Raw genomic sequence first — 13,512 nt, 5'->3', positions numbered from 1 at the left:
AGGCCTGGAGAAGTTGGTGGTGTCCAAGCTCAAGATCCCTCAGCTTGTCAATGACAAAGCCAGAACCGGGTCTGGGTTTTTAGATTCCTGCACAGCCATGACCTGCTCCAAAACCACAAGCTGCTTGCCCACATCCCTAAATTGCTGACCCAGTGTATGAGGTCACCCCTGCTCTGGTACCCATCTCTCCTCCAGGCTCTGCTTCAATCTTGGCTCCTCACACATTCCATATAGACCGTGCCTGGCACTCTGCCCAGCTTAACTTATCTATCTTCTCCAAATCATAAACTTCTTAAACTAATGCTTGCATGTGCAAAGATATGTATTGAAAGAAAGTAGGAGGATAAATCATCCCCAACCTCTGCCGGCAGGTTCAATGAATTACACCAATGTATGTTAATTGAAAAATCGTTCTTTATAAATATAGATAAACCGAAAAAGACACGATTACGTACTTTTTAAAAGCGTTTTTAAAACTCGCATTGCTTTAAATGACCCTTAGATGTATTTTTTTCTATTGATTTTACAATTTTAAATGCAGGTGCATCTTTTTATTTGCTCTGAAGAATGAGCTGAGAATCTCCCATGTTTTATTTGGGTTTTAGTTTGCGGGCCAGAACTGCCTCTAATATAGATGTCATCAAAATTCAATGCTCCTCAGTTTAAGACACAAAGTTCTAATAACTGGTTCCACTGTGGGGGGAAATGGAACTTTTAATTTTGATACTAGTGTTGCACCAAGAAACTGAAAGCAAACCCATAAATAAGAAATTGATGCTATTACTAGTCAATGATTTTCACATTGAAGGAATGGGGATGGGCTTCATATGTTTTAACAGTTTTTTTCATAACATTTCATATTTAACCACCATGGCATCTGCATATTGAAAGTAGCCTATCAGACTTTAGTTCTTAAAGATCCAAGTTGAGCAGAAATATAAATAGAAATAAGAAACCAACTCCAAAGTGAAGACTGGGCCCCGAGAGGCAGACAGAAACCCTTTGAGTTCCCAGCACCCTGGGGAGGTGACAGAAGCAGTAAATAAACCATTGAAATAGATAGAGGTCTGCAAGCTTTTAAAAGGGGTGTGCTGAAGAGCTCACCCTATTCCTCCTGCATGTTGTTCCCTTGCTGACCACATCTCTGAAAAGCAGAAAAGCTGAATTGCCATCTGCCAATGGTCAGGTGGGAAGAGCTGCTGACTGTTGTTGCTACTGGTGGCTCAGCCACCCATGTGCATGTTGAAAACTCTGGCTTAAGTACCACCTCGGGCACTGACTGACTGGGCTCACCCATACCAACGTTGAAAGGTTCATCAGGTCATCTTCCAGCATAATTCTGACGACATGGAAAATATTGATAGTATAAAATATGAGACCCAAAGAAAAGGAGGAAAGGCTAGCAGACCAGACATGAGAGAAATTAGTGATCATATCCTACCCTTCCCTCCCCTCCCAACGAAAAGAAATCAGACAGGGGAAATATCGAACAAGTTCTCTAATGGGGGAGGGTGGTACATGGAATCATTGCAGACGGGGAAATACAGGGAAGAGAAAGAGAAACCATAGTCAACATAATATGCAGAAGTAGCCATTTATTTGTGCACTCTTTCCATTTATAAAAGATGTGTTTCAGCCTCTGGCTGCATGTACATAATAATTAGCGCTAATGAATATAAATGATACTCACAACTCAACCTGTTTACAGAGTACCCCCCTCCATGTTATTCAGGGAAGAACTGAGTTTGGAAATGAGATGTGTGCTGTGTTCTTGGGCTTAACGATGACCCAGAGGTTACAGAAGCTGAGAATGATTAAATCAATTAGCAATTAACAAGGCAAGGAAAAGCCGAAACCATGGAATTTGGCACTTCCAGTCACAGGGACCATTACAGAAGAGGACACTCTTCTTTCCCCTGCAGACATCTGTGCACAGACTAACACATTTATTTCTGCCTAACCCACCAGCTGCAAGAGGTTGAGGGTGCAAATTCAGGGAACAACTTTAAAATCAGGAGGTCTGACAAAGACAGAGAACATAAAAAAGGTTAAAAGAATTATACCTCCTTAGCTTACTGGGACATTGACCTGGGGGAAAAGGAATTAACTGCAGGGCTATTTGGCATTTATGTGCCAAACTAAAGAAATGTCCCTAATCAAAATTTGCTTTTTAGTAATTCTTGACTTCCTGTAACACAGCTGAGAACCCCAAAACAAGCTAAGAACTGAACTGGATGCTCAAAAGTTTATCTCCAAAGCTTACTTTATTCATAGAAGAACCACTGGGCTCACAGTCTAATCCTATTTACTGTTACATGCAAACAAGGAAGGTAATCTAGTTTCCTGGCTCACAACATATTTGAAGCCAGACACTCATACGTCGGAGAATTTAACAGCGACAGCACAAAAACAATGGCAAGAGGTAATACCTGATATGACGGAGACTAAAAACCCACAGAAATCAGATATACAAGATTTCTTGAAAATACTCTCCAGGGGCCATTTAGCACAAGGGAAAGCAATAAATATACCAGAGAATTTTACGGTACAGAAAATTCTGGATTATAAGTGAAAAGATCAATGATGTTCGGTAGGCTCTGTTTAATAAAAATAAAAAGGACAACACATCTTAGGAAAGATTTTCATCCTCAGGTACGTGTGTAAAGCAAAGTTTGAGAGTTTCAAAGGCCAGCCTCAGCTATTTGGAAAACCCATTTCCAGGACGCCTCATTTTGCTGTAGGCCCAGGATCCAGTGCTTGGAGTTCTGACGTTCCTGAGAAAACATCACTCGCTCAGTTTTAGAGGCAGCCGCTGCCTTTGAGGGTCCTCAGTCTAGGATATTTCACAAGTGGAAGAACCCTGAGAGCTCAACAATGTGCCCAATTTGCAGGGGAAACCACTGAGTCCAGGGCAGGGTGGGGGACCTCCTAAAGTCCCACAATAACTGGGGGGCAGAGGTGGGCAGAACCAAGGGCCCTGGATCCAAGCCTCCAGCAGTTTCTATGAAATTCAGTCCAATGCACAAAGGAGAGCCACAAATTTGGCCTCTGCAAGCTGCCTGCCTGCCTACCTAGCTCATCCTTCTGAAGGAATTAGAGAAGCTAAATCAGGTGGCAGGAAGGACCTGGGGAATTTGGGTGTGTGAATAACAAGAGGAAGCTGAACTCATTTCACTTGCTAGAGCCTACAGCCAAAATCTTCACGGTTGCCCTTGCCCTTCTCTTTCTCTAAAACTAGGCTTCAAACTTGCCTCCTCCAGGAAGCCCACCAAGCTAGCCTCGCCTAATTCTAAGCATTCACAGCATCCCAACTCTTCCATTGACTAGCCATGTGCTATTTCTCTGATGACTCAGGCCTCAGTTTCCTCCTCTGAAAATGGAGATGGTAAGACCTATTTCCTGAGATAGTTGTGAGATAATGTGTGTAAAGGGTCTAGCACAACATCTGACAAATAATAAGATAAAATAATCAAATAAAAATAAGTGCTCAGTTAAAGGCAGATGTTAGTACATTATTTCACAGCAAATAAATCTTTACAGCCAAGTTTCTGGCTGCTTCTCTATGGGTCCCTTTAATACATATGACATTATATTTAGTTTTGTTACTTTGGCGCCATTTTAGTCTGGCCCACCAGCAGCTCGTGGAGACCACGGTTCATCCATGCACGTATCTTTGCATTTGGGTTGAATTGAACAGCTCTCCTCTTTTGCACCTCTTCCCTCACTAGGTTGGAATCTTCTCCAGAACAGGGACTCTGTATGGTTTCTCGTGAGTATGGTTGGCCAGCTCCCTGGCAGCTGACTACGCCTGAGCTGATAAATAGTAACTAACACTTTAATGGTTGTTAGAATCATTTACAAGGCAATTTCACATACTCAAATTCATTTGATCTTTGCAATTACCCTGGAAGGCAAGCAGGACACTTATTATTATCCCCATCTTAGAGAAGAGGAGAAAACAGAGGCTCGGAGAGGTAAAATGACTTGCCTGTCACCTCAAGTAGGCCCAATACATTTTTGGAATCAGGAGCATCCTTGTCTGGCTCATCAGTTTTCAACAGAGCCTATTAATCCTTTACCTACATGACCTTTAAAACATATGGCTGACGCTGTGCAGTGTCCACTCGACGAAGAGTCCCTAAACACATTTCTGTATGATTTCAGCATCTACGACGATTGAGTCTCCCCAAAGCAAGTTGCTTTGACCTTATTGACAGAGAGCATCTATCTAACAGAAGTCAGCAAACTACGGTCAAATCTGGCCCACAACTTCTTTTTGTGTGGTCTGCAATCTAAGGATTTTAAAGGGCTGTGAGAAACAAAACAAATGGGAAAATTCAACAGAGATGTATGTGAAAATATGTACAATCTGACCCATTAAAGAAACGGTTTGCTGGTTCCTGAATCAGACTGTGGTTCCCTCTGCCTTTGGCAGCCTAGATGCTTAGAGCCCAATTTGTGGCTGTTCTCCAGTAGTTGAACAGGACTTCATGCAATGTATTTAGGGAATCTCACTCTGAGCTCCATTTTGCTCTCAAAGGAAATATTTGATGTGACTCTTCCGACACTCAAGAAATTAGGGCCACCACTGAGAACCCTAAAACACAAACCATTAAACTCTCCAGCTACTTCATCACCAAGGAATACCTGTAACAGACACCCTCACCTTGTCGCTTGTCCCAGTGCATCCTTGAGCCTTTCCTCTTCACATCATTCATTCTTAAGGAAACTTCAAAATATCCTACCTAATGTTTCCCTTTACCAATTTTTAACTTATTTTTAGTGTTTTATCTTGCGCCATAATAATTACTTTTGAAAATTATCAAATCCTTTTGAGGTCAAGGATCAAAGGATTATACATTAAACAACTTCCTTAAAATTGCCAGGTAGTACAGAGGAGACTTGAATCCAAGTCACCTCATTCCAATGCAAGGCTTTTCCTCACTATCCTAAAAGTTAAGAAGATTCTAAGTGGAATCAATTAAGGACTAAACCCTGTTAGTTAGTGACCCACCCCCCGCTCCCCCCGAGCTGTAGCCCACTATCCTGGAAGGCTCCTCCTGAAGCAGCCATCTAGGCTTTCTCTTATACTGTCGTAGAAGGCACACACACCACTCCAGCATTCTCCCTGTTTTGGATCCAGCTTCTCACCATTCCAAGGGAAGAAAAGTGGGACAAAAACCTGTTCCCAGCCACAGCCATGTGGGACCAAATGGTTGGGTTTGGGCTCTGCCCTCACCACCTACCAGCTATGTGACCTTGGACTAGACACTTACTCTCTCTGATTCTCTTTCCTTGTCTGTAGAAGGGGCTCATACCTGACTTAACATCTCCTAGAATCATGAACTGCATAGGCGAGAGTAGATGAGGGCTTAGCAACTTTCGGAAGCGCTGTACCATAATAAAAGAGTATTATCGTAGGGGCAGCTGTTCTGCAACCAGCCTGAGATGCTTGGAGTTGGAGCTATCAGCCCTCTCACCACTCCTGCCATCAGCTCAGCTGCTCTAAGAATTTAGACAAGTGGGTTTTTCAGGGGAAAGAGTGGGAGTTTTGTTTTTTCCTCCACTCCATCTGTGAACTACATGGGCCTCCAGGGACTAGAAAGACCCCCTAATTTACAGAGAAGATAGATGACAATGCACACACCCCAAAAGGCTTTAAATGACACTCTACACCTCCAAGAAGAATCTTTGACTTTAAAAGACAAAACAAAACCAAGGCAAAAGAACCCTTACCCATGCTGCCAATTAAATGAGACAGAGGAGTCCAGAATACAAAGTGATACCGACCCCACTCTGGCTCTAGGGAATGGCCATGATAACCTTACACATTATCCACTTCAAATTTCCATGATTATGTCCTGAATATATTATATACCCCCATACAGAATAAACATATTATTTGTGTATTTTCCCTCCCCAAGCTCAGTAATTAAGCCCCTGTGTATTCTATCTATTCACTTGAGAACATGCCTTTCATTTAACAGATCAAAAGATTAAGCATATATTTTTCTTCTTCTCTCAGAATAGCCATTGCCTCTATGGAGAATTGACTTCCTTCTTTGAAAATGCTATTCTTTTGAGTGATTTTCACCATGGGATTAAAGAAAATCTTTCACCCTGAAACTAGGGCAGAGTACAGGTTGGTCCAGGAGAGATGGTGAAATCAATGGGGCCACCATTGTTTGCAAGTAGAGGAGGTTGTGCAGCATGATTTTGGAGCTGCTGGTAAAGCTAAAGGGAAAACTTCTAGCTACCAACAAGGGCTACTCCAAGGCGTGTACAGGCTGCAAGCACTCTCGCTTTTTTGGAAGCCCTACCTCACTTACATCATATCAAATATCCTACATCTCACACTTACAGAGATGGGCATAAAATTACAAACTGAGTTGCAGTGGATGGGTAAACATGTTTCATTTTGTAAAAGCTTAATTAAACATTTATTAATATCAGTTTTAGATTTTTCATTCAGTAATTTACTTCCAGGATTCCAACATTTCATTAAGCTCTTGCAAATTCCACAGCCCTAGGCTCTGTGTTTATGGATCCAATGTTTAAACGGCCATGTTGCCGACTATCACTGCTTGGGCTCTAAGAGAAGGTTTTGAGAGAGGAGTGGAGGGTAGGAGCAAGAAGGCTTACAGCACCTGGAGTGGAAGGGCTCAGGGCTGAAATGCTTGGAGTTATGATGGTAAAGGCCTCACTTCCTATTCCCCGAGGACCAGGTTTTCCACTAAATAGCAAAGGAAATTGAAGTTGCTGTATTTTTCAGAACTGATCTGGAATATCCCATAAATCTTTCCAAATTTGGCAACATGATATAATAATACTGGAAAGAGCACAGTGCTAGGAGCTATGGCTCCCAGCTGAAGTTCCAGACCTGGATCCACCTACTAGTACTTCGTAGCATTGTAGAAAATCCCTTGTATCTTGGGCAATACAGATTTCTTGAGCGTCATTCATCTACAAAGCAGGGGCAATTCTACCCAATCAGTCATATTTTGTTGTAAGCATGAAATGTTATGAGGTATGTAAAAGTTCTTTGTAAACTGTAAAGTGCTATAAAATGCAAAAGAATATCACTAAGGAATGGATGAATGGATGAGGAAGATGTGGTATATATACACAATGGAATACTCCTCAGCTGTAAAAAAAGATGAAATCTTGCCATTTGTAACAATATGGATGGACTTCACAGTATTATACGAAGCAGAATCAGTCAGATGGAGAAAGTCACATACCATATGATTTCATTTATAAGTAGAAGATAAAAATAACAACAACAACATACAAACACATAGATACAGAGATTAGATTGGTGTTTACCAGAGGGGAAGCGGGGAGGGAAAAGAGAGAAAGGGGTGATAGGTAACATGTGTACAGCGATGGGTGGTAATTAGTCTATGGGTGGTGCACGTGATGCTGTCTACACAGAAATCGAAATATAATGATGTACACCTGAAATTTATATAATGTTATAAACCAATGTTACCTCAAGAAAAAGAGTATTACTAAGAAGATCTTGATGAGTTGGTCATGTGATAATTCATAGGATACATAATTTTTACAAGCAAGTATGCATATTCCCAAGCTGACTCATTGCTCTTTGTGGAGACAATTCCCCTGCTCTCTCTGATACTAATAGCATAAAAAGTCTTCAGCAGGGAGAGGGGGAAATAACCACTATGAAATATGACCAAAGCATTCTGTTCTCCATAACAGAGCCCTGCCCTCAAGAGAAATTACTTTACCAGACTCTTATCTAACCTAGGAGAATGGCAATTAGACCACTTGAGGCCCCTCTAGACTTTCTATCTCACATCAGGGGAGGGAAAAAAAAAAAAGGCTGGAGGGCCGGCCCGGTGGCGCAGCAGTTGGGTGCGCACGTTCTGCTTCAGCAGCCCGGGGTTCACTGGTTGGGGTTCGCCAGTTCGGATCCTGGTTGCAGACATGGCACCGCTTGTCAAGCCATGCTGTGGCAGGCGTCTCGCATATAAAGTGGAGGAAGATGGGCACGGATGTTAGCTAAGGGCCGGCCTTCCTCAGCAAAAAGAGGAGGATTGGCAGCAGATGTTAGCTCAGGGCTAATCTTCCTCAAAAAAAAAAAAAAGGCTGAAATAATTCTGAAGGGAATCATGCCCACACACACAAAAAAGACCCCTGAAATTTAATAATATTATAGAAGGCATCCCCTCCCCAACACTTACCACCACATCAACAAGGCTCCAATATAATGACAGTGGATTACAACTGAGAGAACTGCAAGACACTAACTCTATTTAGGAAGGAGTTTCTAGGGAAACCCAAAGACAACAAGGGGAAACCAAAACAAGAACATGAGAGGAAATCAAAGCCTCCAAAACCTACATCTACAGTAAACATTAAACACAGTCTAACTCTTAAACACATAAACATAAAACCTCACCCTAGCAGCTGTTTACCTCAGTTCCTACTAACCAATACATCATGTCCAGCAGTCAACAAAAAATTACAAGGCAGGTGAAAAGGCTAGAATAAATACAGTCTGAAGAGATAAAGCAAGCATCAGAGCCATACCCAGCTTTGACACTGATACTTTAATTATCAGATAGTGAATTTAAAATACCTGTGACTACTATGTTTATCCCTGATAAACATAGATGCAAAAATCCTCAAGAAAATACCAGCACACCAAATTCAACAATACACTGAAAGGATCATACACCATGATCAAGTGGGATTTATTCCAGGGATGCAGGGATGGTTCAACATCTGCAAATCAAGGTGATACATCACATTAACAAAATGAAGGATAAAAATCATACAATCACCTCAATAAATGCAGAAAGAGCATTTGACAAAATTCAACATCCACAGCTAACATCACACTCAATCGTGAAAGCTGAAAGCCTTTCCTCTAAGATCAGGAACAAGACAAGGACACCCACTCTCACCACTTTTATTCAACATAGTACTGGAAGTCTAGCCAGGACAATTAGGCAATAAAAAGAAATAAAAGGCATCCAAATCAGAAAGGAAGAAATAAAACTCTCACTATTTGTAGATGATGTGATATTATATATAGAAAACCCTAAAGATGCCACTAAAAAAGTTAGAATTAAAACAAATTCAGTAAAGTTGCAGGATACAAAATCAATATACAAAAATCAGTTTCATTTCTATACACTAACAATGAACTATAAGAGAAATTAAGAATATAATCCCATTTACAATTGCGTCAAAAAGAATAAAACACCTAGGGTAAATTTAACCAAGGAGGGGAAAGATCTGTACACTGAAAAGTATAAGACATTGATGAAAGAATCGAAGAAGACGCAAAAAAGTGGAAAGATATTCTGTAATCATGGACTGGAAGAATTAATACTTTTAAAATGCCCATCCCCAAAGCAATCTACAGATTCAATGCAATCCCTATCAAAATTCCAATGGCATTTTTCACAGAAACAGAAGAAACAGCCCTAAAATTTGTATGGAACCAGAAAAGACCCCAAATAACCAAAGCAATCCTAAAAAAAGAAGAACAAGGCTGGAGGTCATGAAAAGGAATGGACGCTTGATGCATTCTACAATATGCACAAACCCCAAAATGTTATACGAAGTGGAATGAGTCAGAAACAAAGGACCACATAATGTATGATTTCATTGATTAAAAAGTTCCAGAAAAGAAAAATCTTTGTGCCAGAAAGCAGAGCAGTGGTTGCCTGGGGCTGAAGGTGGGAGAGGTGGATAGGGGACTGACAGCAAATGGGTACAAGGGGACTTTAGGGGCAATGGAAATATTCTAAACCTGGATGGTGGTGATGACTGCACAACGCTTTAAATTCACTAAAATCATTGAATTTACACATACAATAGGTGAGTTTTCCGTACATAAATTTTACCTCAATAAAGCTATTTAGAAACATTTAATGTGTTTTCTGGTGGAAAGGAGAATAAAATCATTCCATATTGTTCAAATCGTGAGAATGAAATTTCATGAACAGTAATTCTAGGGAGATAGAATTTTAGCCAATATGAGAAAGTACCTACACTGATAATCAGAGTTCTTCAACAGGAATAACTGATTCCTAAAGCAAATGCACTGGTGCTGTTGGTTGGCCAACCCAAGTGACACCCCTGATCGCCTCTTCTTTGTCAAGGAAACCTAGAGTTTGCAATGTGACTAGCTGGATATTCTGCTATTTTTAGCTGAATAATCCTAACGGATAAACTACCTTTCAGTATAAGTAGTCTGAATGAGTTGAATAACTTTCTCCCAGGAAAGATGTGAAATATTCCCGTTAGAGAGAAAGGATGATATGATTAGTTGGTTAAAAAAATGAAAACCTTTTAGTCATACTTTTTTAAAAACACTTGCATTACAGTATATAGGTGTTCTTTTAATTAAAAAGAAGCAATCGTCGTTCAGAGAGACCCATGCACACTTATGTTCCTTGCAGCATTATTCACAATAGCCAAGATGTGGAAGCAACCCAAACGCCCACTGACTGATGACTGGATAAAGAAGATGCAGTATATATATATATACAATGGGATACTACTCAGCCATAAAGAAGACAAAATCGTCCTATTTGCAACCACGTGGATGGACCTTGAGGTTATTATATTAAGTGAAATAAGCCAGCCAGAGAAAGAAACACTGTATGATTTCACTCAGATGTGGAAGATAAACTAACACATGGACAAAGAGTACAGATTGGTGTTTACCAGAGGAGAAGGGGGTTGGGGGTGGGCATAAGGGATGAAGGGGCACATTTATATGGTGACTGATGATAATGTACAACTGAAATTTCACAATGTTATAAACTAAATTTTAAAAAAAATAAGAAGAAGAAGCAGTTGTCACTGTGGAGGCAGAGTTATAGATATCCTACATCCTACCATCACTAGGAAATGAAAAGCACACAAAAGTGTAAGATTTGACCTCTGCCCTCATGGCGCTGGAAAGATCATCTTTGTAGAGGCAGGCAAACACACCTGAAGCAATTAGCAAATATCAGACACTGAAATTAAACTGTAAATTATAGGGTATAAACACAATTAAATTCTGTAAAAGTCAAACCACAGGCAGCTTTAAGATCCACCAGGATTGAAACGTGCTACCTGATGGTGAAACCATGCAATTGACTGAACTGTCCACACCCAAAACACAGTTATTTTGAACCAGATGTTAAGTAGGTCTCAGAAGGCTTCTGGCACGAACATGCTGCTGGGTGATATCCATCAAGTGATTTCATAGGAACAAGAGACATTAGTGCTTTAGAAAGAAGTCATTTAAGACAGGCTCCTCAAGACCACGTCTAGATGTGCAAATTCCACAGTGGATTATTTCTTGAATTTCACTCATCTCTAGTGTCTATATGTGAGATATGAAGGTGAAAGTTTTGATCAGTGCAATTTAAGAACTACTGTAAAGACAGTCTCACAGTTGGATTTTTTTTCTTTATATTTCTCTGTCTGTAGTCTTGCCTGCTATTACCCTGGGATTTTTCAGAATGGCATAATCACAAAGACATGCTATTTCAATACTGTATGGAAAAGCTCCAAACTAAGGAACTTTTTAGAGTACTGCTGGAAGGGTTAAAGCCCTTTAACATATGCACTCGTAGGGTTAACTAGTGATCTACCATAAATATTTTCTCACTTGAAGCTGACTCTAGTCATCAGTAAATGTAATGTGAGTTGCTTTTCTAGGAGTTCTGAGTCACTCGCTCTCTCCTCTCCACCTTGTTCCATCCTCCTCCTCCCTCTACTCATTAGTGAATTTGATTTTAAGAGGTTTCAAGAGACAATAAGTACATGGACTCCAGGAGTTAATCTGTTTCCTTGCAAAGTTGACTAGTCTTTTGGGACTGAACCCACAAGCTTTGCTTATTTATTTATTTATTTACTTACTTATTTATTTATTTTGAGGAAGATTAGCCCTGCCAGTCCTCCTCTTTTTTGCTGAGGAAGCCTGGCCCTGAGCTAACATCTGTGCCCATCTTCCTCTACTTTATATGTGGGACGCCTACCACAGCATGGTGTGCCAAGCGGTGCCATGTCCGCACCCGGGATCCGAACTGGCGAACCCCCGGTCGCCAAGAAGCGGAATGTGTGCACTTAACCGCTGTGCCACCGGGCCGCCCCAGCTTTGCTCCTTTACCACCACGTTCATACAACTGAGAGCTGAGAGGACCTGTCTCCCCACCACGGAACACATGAGCTGCTGAGAGTTCCTCTCCCTCAACCTTCATTCACCATGCAGATTTGGTGGCTAAATTTGCTGACAACCTTTACCTGCTAATAGAGCTTTTGAGATGGAAATCTCTAGAAACAGAATAAAAGCAGCTGAAATAAAATGCTTTTCTTCGTCCTGAATAATTATCTACATAAAGCTATTTGCCAGAAAAATGAATAAAAATTCACTTCCATTGCCTTCTTCTTTCAGCGTCTAATTAGCGCATGTTGTCTGACCTCATTATTCCCCATACCCAAATCTCACTTTCTGGCAAACAAATCAACTTTTAGTGCCCTTCGCAAAGGAACACTTCCCAGGGCCTTGAGGTGCTTAAAGAACTAAAGCTAGTCACTGTCACTAGATATTTTTTATTTTTTTCCCTAGAGAAAATAGGCTCCTGTGGCATATTTTAAATCTGATATTTTCCCTGATTCCCTGCTGAAAGTTGTTCCATTTTTCAATTTTCTCAACTTAATTTTCCACTTAAGGAAATAAGTACCCGATAGAGTTCTGTTTTGCCTTCACTTTTTACAGTATTTCTTCAAATGCTATTTACTGCCATTCTTACTTCCAAAATGGCTTTGTAATCATGCCATACATTCCTTCCACAAGGAACTCCCTTGTCTTCAAAATGTGTATGTCAGAATTTAAGTGCTGGTCATGGCCTTTGTGGATTTACTTGCCTCTACTACTGAATATCAGCTCAGATAATACTTTCAATGTATTTCTTACACAGAGAAAGAGCATAACAGAGTCAGTTAATAGCCTTAATATCCTAGGATCGAAACAACCCAAGAAATGAAAGGGGTTCATTTTTTTGCTTCACGTTAGAATCACAAATTAACTTGCAATGATTTGGAAGTGGAGAGAAAATGTAGCTTTGTTATCTCATCTATAGCTGACGTTTTCCTTCCCAAGCTCCCATCCACTACTTAGGAAAAAACAGCTAAGCGTTCAATTGAGTTCAAACCGAAGTCTGATCTGATTCTTTGTTTAGCCCTTTCAGAAACCATTCGATCTGTCAGCCTTTCTTTCTTGCTGTTTCTCTAAGAGAGCATCTGGGTATCTGGAGAGGGTGGTATCTTACACATCCTGGTGAGCTCGAGAGAAAGGGACCCCTTAGGTATGTGCTGGCTGGCACTTTTGGGTCTCTAGGACGATGTCCAGCTGTTAGGTGTCCTGCCAGCCTCCATGCTGGAATTTGCAGCTAGTGAATCTGTGGCCCATTCTCCTGGCTTGGCCAATACTCTCTGTGATGGTCCCAGCCTGGCTGTCTACTCTGTAGCCCCAGA

This window comes from Equus asinus, chromosome 2 (assembly GCF_041296235.1).
Source record: "Equus asinus isolate D_3611 breed Donkey chromosome 2, EquAss-T2T_v2, whole genome shotgun sequence".
Taxonomy (NCBI): Eukaryota; Metazoa; Chordata; class Mammalia; order Perissodactyla; family Equidae; genus Equus; species Equus asinus.
This window is presented reverse-complemented; position numbering follows the sequence as displayed.